Here is an 8,926-nt window from a genome sequence, read left to right on the forward strand (position 1 = left end):
AGGCACTTAACAAAGACAAAATACTTTTAATCATTATTATAATCTCCAATTTATAGATATGGAAATTGAAGCTTAGAGAGTTTGTTGTAGGTAAGTGCTGTTCGTGACCTAGTATAGCGTTTCTGAGGAGGAGCTAATAGATTTGACTCACCGACTCAATGATCAGCGGTTCATTGCTTATTCTGCAATGTCACACCAGAACTCCTTAGAGAGTTCAAGGTCCCTTAAACCAAAAACCAAGACTCTGTCATCGAGTTAATTCTGACTCATAGTGATACTGTGTAGGGTATTTGAGGCTATAAGTCTTTAAGGGAGTGGATAGCTTCGTCTTTCTTCCAAGAAACAGATGGTGGGTTTGAATTACTGACCTTATGGCTAGCATTCCACTACTTACCGTATAGCTCCACCGATGCTCCTTTAAGTGTATGTCATAGCACAGATGTAATTATGTAGAACAAAGGATAATGACATGATCTGAAAAGACTAGGTGACTGAATCTGACCTGAGACCAGTTCTGGCAGGGAACAGAGGCATATCTATGAGAAATAGTATCTATGGCAAGCACTGAAATTGTACTCCTCTCCAAACATCTGACACCTACCTTTTAGATAACTTTATCATAATATCGTCTTAAAACAGTAAGTAAAAATCTTAATGTTTTACTTAATATATTAAAGCATTACATGAAAATTACAACTGTACCTTTCTTAGTTTTACTGATGAAATTTGGTCTATAGTGAGCTCAAAGCCATTGATTTCAGTTTCTTCTATTTCTCCATTCAGTAGAGCAAGATCATACAGTCTCTTTGACCTATTTGTTATTGTTGTGAAGTGCCATCAAGTCAGTTCAGACCCACAGAGACCCTGTATAGGGTATCCAAGGAACAACTGGTGAGTTTGAACCACTAACCTTGAGTTTCAAACTGACCTTGCAGCCCAATGCATTAACCCACAGTGCCACACCAGGACTCAACCCATGGAGACCCTTAAATACAAAAAGATGACTTTTAACTTGCTGAATGATCTCTCACAACTGGCAACGGAAACTCTGATGGCTGATAGTAACTGCTCAGTGGTGTCTCCCTCCAAGTGGTACCCAGGGCATGTGTCATACCTCCCATATGCTTTGGTTAGGGATGTATGAAGGCTGGTGAGATGAGAAAGGACCACCATGACCCCTCCCATCACTATGACATCCAGAAATGGAAGCAACTCAGCCAGAAAGTCCCTCAGATGTAATGTGAGAGAGATTCTCATCGCTTTGCTTTTCAATAATCCTCATTGCTACCATAGGACATTTGCCATTACTATTCTTTCAGAGCCAATTTCTCAATCTGCCAATCACCATGATACTTCCCACTCCTTTGTCATCTCAGAAATTCAAAATTAATATTCCTCAGAAAACTTGTCAAATGCTTTTAACTGATATTTTCAAAGGACAAACTTTAGGTTTCACTGATTTCTTCTAGTGTATTTTTTTTTTTTTGGATTTCCACTCTGATCATTTTCACTTCCTTCTTTCCGCTTCTTAGCTGTGGCTCTAGTTGCTTTTGTTTTTCTAGTTTCTTAATGGATTTGATACCTTTCTTCTCTTCTTATGTGTCATTTGTTGTTATTAATGAAAAACAATAAATGGTATATGATGCTATTAGGTACCACTGATTCATCTCCAACTCATGGGGACTCGTTGGCACCTAACTATACTATATTCATGATTGTCTTGCACTATGTTGATGATCATTGGTGTGTTTGAGTCTGTTACTGACTATTATATCAGTTATATTATATTATTGTTGTTGTTAAGAACTGTCAAGTCAGTTCTGACTCATAGTGACCTTGTATAGGGTTCCCAAGGAGCAGCTAGTGGGTTTGACCCCCCCAACCTTGAGGTTAGCAGTCCAGTGCTTATCCTACAGCGCCACATCAGGACTTGTATATTTTGTTAGCCTTCAATTTAATGTGGACCCTTTATACAGTTTAGATGTTTTAGATACCGTTTCATTGATTCCCTCAGAAAGGAAGAAGGAGTATGTCATTGGTCCTTTCATCTTAGCATCAACCAGATCAATGTCTCTACTTCATAATTTTTATACATTTAACTTATATTTAAAAGCATCTTAGACCAAATGGTGGCACAACTAATAAAATTTGGACATAGTGGTCTCAGTTTAAAGCTGGCTTCTCAGGGCCTCTGATAGCACAGGGTACTACAAAGTGTAGACGTATCTTGTAGAGACCAGGAGACAACTGCATTCAACCTATAATTGGGCACAAAACATAATATGTTTAAGGTTCTAAGGAAAGGAACATTGGGCACCATTGTTACAGGGACAGCCTGGAACCAAGTCAATGTTGATTGACTGACTTGTTGCCACCTTTCTCATTGGCTTTAACATCAATTCATCCTCCTGCTCAACATAGTCAGAAAATCCCCAAAGAGGCAGAACTAACTGTATTTCAGTGTAAGCAAATCCTGCCTGGGAAGTTTAAATAATATCCCAGTACAAATACTTTCAGTAGTAACTCTTCTCAGTATTGGGTATTTTTATCTTTGAATGCTGTCTGGCATAATTTATTTCACTGTATCTTTATAGTAGCTTTTACTGTTCTACGTTTGGCTTGAAAACAGGTCTGCCAATCCAAGGGAAAAAATAGTCATCCTAGTTTGTAATTCACTCAGCCAGTATCAGCTCTGCTAGATGAACACTTACTCACCAGGGGAAGAGAAACAAGAATACATTGCAAGTGTTAGGTTGGGCTGGGAATGTGTGTCTATAGATGCTCAGCATTATGCGTTTAGGAACTGCAGGCTATCCTTTACCATGTGTTGATTCCTCATAGACTGTTTACATTCTACAACGGTGTCTGTTTCCATTCTTGTTTGGACCAGGCAAGGAGGATACTAATATACTTATCCAGCATATGTCAGTTCAAATCAAGAATTCAGAATCATCTGGGAAATATATATATGTGAGTAATTCACTTCAAGCTCTTACTCTCCTCCGACTAGAATGCCTTTTCCAAATATCCATCCAATTTATTCTTCAATTTTCACAGCTCTTTCTCCTGTCTGATACTAAGATCACTAGTACTGCGAGAACACTAAAGTCAAACAAATAACAGTAACCCATATTTTTCTCCATTACTTAGGCAGTTAAATGACTGTCTGTTTCCACCTCTCACATCTTAGGGTGTAATTAAATAAACATTTTTAAGCTGACAGTTTTAAGTTGTATTGGATAAAAGCAGATTCAGATTTGTAAGGGAGGGGGAAATATCAAATGTGCAAGAATGATGTTTACAAATTTCAGAAACGAGGCTCGTCAGCTGGATGAAGTAGCTAATATGGGCCATTTTGGATGGCACGGTTTATATCTGTTCATAATAACATGGATTTGTCTGCTGTTAAAATGTCACATGGATAAAGGGATAAATTCGAACAGCTGTGACAGGATCATTATTGCTAAGAAACTGCGATGTGGTGGATTCATGTGTCAGAGACATCCACTTCACTGTCGTCTTTCCTTCAGAATAATCCAAATATTCTCTTCCACACTCAGCAAGACTAATGATGAGACACAGATAAAAGCCCATGATTCTGACATCTTATCCCCTAAGTTTGTTGTTAAATGAGATGGCTGGCACCAATAGTTTTTAATATCTTTCCGAGGAAGGTAGTAGACGGATTCACGATGAGAATTCTGTTTGTTCCTCGATGTAGCTATTCACAGTCAAGGATAAGACAAGATTTAGTGACAGACTTCAGCTACACCCTACTAACAACCCATGCTTGTTTTAATGCAACAAAGAAAAAGTGGGGATATTGGATAGTCAACAGAAATCCTTAGGTAGGGATCAAATGAGAAAAATGACCCAAGGCATCCTCGAAAAATCGTGTGAGATGGCATTTAACTGGGAAACAATTTATTACTGATACAAACCATAGGGAATGAAATCCAACGGCGTTCTGTCCCTTCATTCATTTGTTCCTTCAATAAGTATTTTCTATGCACTGGAATTGACACTGGTAAACACTTAGCAAAGTAGAGGTTCAGCCCAAAAGAGGGAAAGCCTTAAAAAGATAGACTGGCCCAATGCATGCCACATGAGCTCACCCATGCCTGCTGTTGGGAGGACGGCACAGAACCAGGCAGTGCTGCATTCTGTAATAAACGGGATTGCTATGAATCAGAACTCACTCGACAGCACCTAAGAGCAACAACAATCCATTTAAACAAGCATGGGCTGTACCTTCAAGTGGCTCATGTTGCAATATAGTGTGTGTTCAAACAGCATCATGTGGGAAGTGCTACAGTGGGTAAGGCTTTAAGAAACAACACTTGCGAAACAAGGGAAGTGGTGGTGGTGTGCTGTGGAGTTGGTTCCAACTCAGAGGGACCCTGCCTAGGGTTTCCAAAGCCGTAAGTCTTCATGGGAGCAGAAAGCCAAAGGTAAACAATAGTGGGAAAGGTATGAGAATAAATCACAGGGAGAGAAATTTGAACCATATTTTGAAAAATGAGTAGGGATTTACTAGGTCGATAAAGCAGGCAGATATGATCTTCTGTGTAGATGAACTAAAGTTGGAAACCTCTGAATCTCACCAAAATAAAAAACAACAACATCCGGTTGCCATTAAATTGACCGTGACTCATAGTGACCCTGGGGTGCACAATAGAACTGCATTCTAAAGGAAGATTTTTTTAAGGCTTTGATCATTTGGGTGACTATATTGCCAGGACTTTCTTCCAAGGTACCTCTTTGTATGTTTGAACTACTAACCCAAAGGCTAACTAACTGTTTGCACTACCCAGGGACTCTAGCCATAGTACATGCTCACCATTACAATTTGCACATTTCTGTTTCTCCACCCTAGTTCTTTTAGAAAATTGTTTACCAACGGATTCAAGAGAAAATGATCTGGTCAAATACAAAATAAGGTACTAATGTGAATATTTATTTAGAAGAGGTCTATGCAAATGCCTTGAAGGCTAACCTTCATTAGGTTCTTGGTAAACACTCTTCTCACTAAATCACAAGTACCTTATAATTAGAGATATTTGCTTCTTTAACATATGTTGTTGAGTGCCAACTCATAGCAACCCTGTATAGGGTTTACGAGGAGCGACTGGTGAGCTTGAAGTGCCGACCTTGTAGTTCAAAGCGACCTTGCAGTCCAGGGCATTAATCTTGTGCCATAACCTCTCTTAATTACTAAGTAGAGGCTAAGTAAATGACCTGAATTGTATGTACCAGTGGGTCTATGTGTGTCCATGGAGAATCTTCATCGTATCTATTTCCAGATGAAGATCCCTCGAAGTCTTTATATTTAATCGATTATCAAACCTAATCTAAGTAGCACAGTATACAAGATCCTCTGAACTCTGCCCTGTACTATCCAACCCCTTTCCATTTCTACATTCTTCTTCACTCACTGTTCACTTCAACCCCATTTAATTAACTGACATTTTCAAACATGCTTGACACTTCCTCATCTCCAAACTGACTTTGAGCAGTTCCTTCTCCTTGATATGATTTTTCGCATTTCTGCATTTCACAAGTCTCCCTCTCCCTTGGGGCCCAGTTCATATATTATCTCCACCATGAAGTGTTCTCTGATCTGTTCATTCATAAGTTATTTGAACAAGCATGTTTAGTACCTACACTATTCCAAATGTTTGAGATAAAATGATGAAATATACTCTTTCCTTTGGGGAACTACGAGTTTAATGGGACAGATTTTTTTATTCCAATGTGATAGTTCAGATGGAGCTATAAATAGAGTACAGAGTCATCCAATCCCCTCTGGGAAGAGCAGAGAGAGTTTCCTTAAGGAAGTACTGCTCCATCCAATGTTGGTTTCCTACTGTGTTACCAGTAAGTTCCCTAAGGAAACTCAGTAAGCATCTAAAGTGCTGCTAATGTCTGTCTGTCCTATTAAAATATTAGTAATATCATCAATCTCAACAACAGTAATTATAACAACAACTCAGTTGTTTGGAGTAACCTACTACGTGTTTGCTATTCCTTGTGCTCCTCGCTTTCCATGGACATTTAATCTTCATAACAAAAGCTCTATAAAGAAATGTAATGGCCATTTCTATAATTTTACCTGACATATTATAGACTGGCCCAATCAGAGAAACCCTTCTAACCAAACACAGCAAATGACTCATGAAGGCCGCCTGAACCAAAATGGACCAATCAGATTTCATCCCTGGGAATGTTTGAATTGAAGTTTCTAGAAAACAAAAAAACAAAAAAAAACCTTTTATCTTCACCTTCCAAATTATTACCATGTGAGCCTTAGCTGTTGGTAACTCACAAAGAGTAAGCTGGTTTGAAAAAGTGAAGTGAAGTTAGAGAAAGACATAGAGAAATGCTTGGGAAAAAAAAAAATATTGAAGGACTTGAGTTATTGATTGGTTCCAGACCTTCTCGAGAACAATTCCATGTTTACTCTCCCTGTTCTCTGATATATGAACAAATATAATTTTCTTTTGTTTAGCCTAGTTTGAGCTGACTATTTTGCCACTAGCAATTGAGAGAACCTGCTAGTTACTACTATTTAAATTCCCATTTTACAGATGTGGAAAGCAAGATGCGAAGAGTTTAAGAAAATTGCTTAAGGATACAGCTAGTAAAAGGGGAACCAAGATTGAAATTGAGGTCTGCCTCATTCCAGAATGCAAATCCTTTTCCTGGTGTGTAAATGGACTCTTAATACCCCATTCTAAAGGAAAAATCACAATTGCCTATAGCCACTATGCCCTCACATGACAGAATTTATAAGAATTCCAGATTCACTATCTTTTTCAATGTTACCATGAAATAAATGAGTAGAGATGGCTTTATCACTCATGTTATAGTTCCCCCATTTTATTCCCAAATTGTTGTTTGTGTTTAGCTGCACGGTATATTTGGCTAGTGCAGAGAAACGTGCTTTGCTGTAAATTGTTATTATAATTTCTGCCTTTTTGTCCCTCTACAATTTCTCTTTCATCAGCAAAACCTTGCCCAAATGAAAAAAACATTGAGCATTTTATAAACCTGCCTGTTATTGTTGTTGTTAAGTGCCGTCAAGTCGGTTCCGACCCATAGTGACCCCGTATAGGGTTTCCAAGGAGCCATTGGTGAGCTTGAACCACCAACGTTTGTAGTTCAAACGGCTTTTCAGTCTGGCACATTAACCCACAGAGCCACACCAGGACTCCATAAACCTGCCTAAGGCTATTAAAATTACATATTCCTTTAATAGTAACAGAAGTATCTTTGCAATCTTCTCCAGAGTGAAATTTACTTCAGAAATTTTCATTTAGCAAGCAAACATAATCTTGTTGAAGAACACAAAATTATAAATTCATGGACATTTGGATACTGGGGATACTTTATAATCCACACATCCATACTTTCAACTGTAATTTTTATGGCTCTATAGTTCAAATGATCCAAAATGGATAAAACCAGCACTTTCATTTTTAACTATATTTGAGGAGTTGTAACAACTGGCCCATGAATATTCTTTATAACTTGAAATTCGCTCAGACCAAATAATGTGCTTTCTGCTTTAGGGTATGAATTTGTCACCTCTTGATATAAAACTCCCAAATTTGATTAGTCTTAGAAGTCTTCATTTTGCATACCATTCAAAAAGTCTCTTGCTTTAAAAATGATAAATTGCATTTGCAGATTTTCTACCCCTAAAACCTCTCCTAAATAACCATATTAATGCTCTCCCCAAACACGCTTTTGAATGGAGTTTTATTATGGGTAGCACCTGACCTTTCAGTATAATTGCATGTGGTCCAAATTAATTGTTCTGTTCTATTGTGCATTGAATAATAGGGATTCTAAATGAGACTAATTATGCAGCTACCTGATAGAGAGGAGAGTCTTAGAGTGTGCTCTTTTGGGTGTCTGGAATTTAGAATATAAGGTATGACACCTAATGACACTTAATTAACTAATAAACCAATTGAAAAGGCTGACTCCACAGGAGACTTCTAATCAACACAATTCCGAAAATGAGATCTTCCTTAAGCGAAATGTAAGAAATTTGAGTTTACAAGCCAAACTAAATATTGTCATAAATCAATATGCTTGTGAGAGAAGCATTTCATGTGAATTTGTTTAGAAACACATCAAAAATATATTTGGTGACTTCTACTACTTAAGTAATGCTTACTGCATTAACTTAGGTTTGACTTCATTGATGCCTCTCTGAAATATTCTTAAGGACATCACTGTGGTATTGTATAGCAAACATTAACCAAACAACCCATTGCCTCTGAGTGGATTCTGACTCATCGTGATCCTGTAGAAAGAGTGGAACTGACCTGGAAAGATTCCAAGGCTGTGATATTTCTGGAAGCAGACTGCCCCAACTTTCTCCAGTGAAGCGGCTGGTGGGTTCAAACTGTGGACATTTTTGTTAGCAGCCAAGCACTTGAGTTACTGCATCACCAGGTGTTCCTGTCATTAAGTGCCATTGAGTTGGTTCCGACCCATAGCGACCATATAAAGGATTTCCCAGGAGCAGCTGGTGAGCTTGAACTGCCAACCTTGCGATTCAAACCAACTTTGTAAGCCAGCGCATTAACCCACAGCACCACACCAGGACTCCAGGGATCCTTTCAAACACTAAAGTCCATGCTTGTTGTTGTAAGTGTCCGTCAAGTTGGTTCTGACTCATGTCTACCCAGTATAGGGTTTCCAAGGAGCAGGTGGTGTGTTTGAACTTGTGGTTCCAACTATTCCTTGTGGTCCATTGCTTAATCCCACAGTGCCATTTGTTGTTGTTGTTAGGTGCCATAGAGTCAGTGCCAACTCATGCACAGCAGAACAAAACACTGCCCAACCCTGGGCCAACCTCATTATTCCCACGATTGAGCCCATTGATGCTGCCACTTTGCCAATCCATCTGACT

The sequence above is a fragment of the Chrysochloris asiatica genome, unplaced genomic scaffold, assembly GCF_000296735.1.
Source record: "Chrysochloris asiatica unplaced genomic scaffold, ChrAsi1.0 scaffold00055, whole genome shotgun sequence".
Classification (NCBI taxonomy): domain Eukaryota; kingdom Metazoa; phylum Chordata; class Mammalia; order Afrosoricida; family Chrysochloridae; genus Chrysochloris; species Chrysochloris asiatica.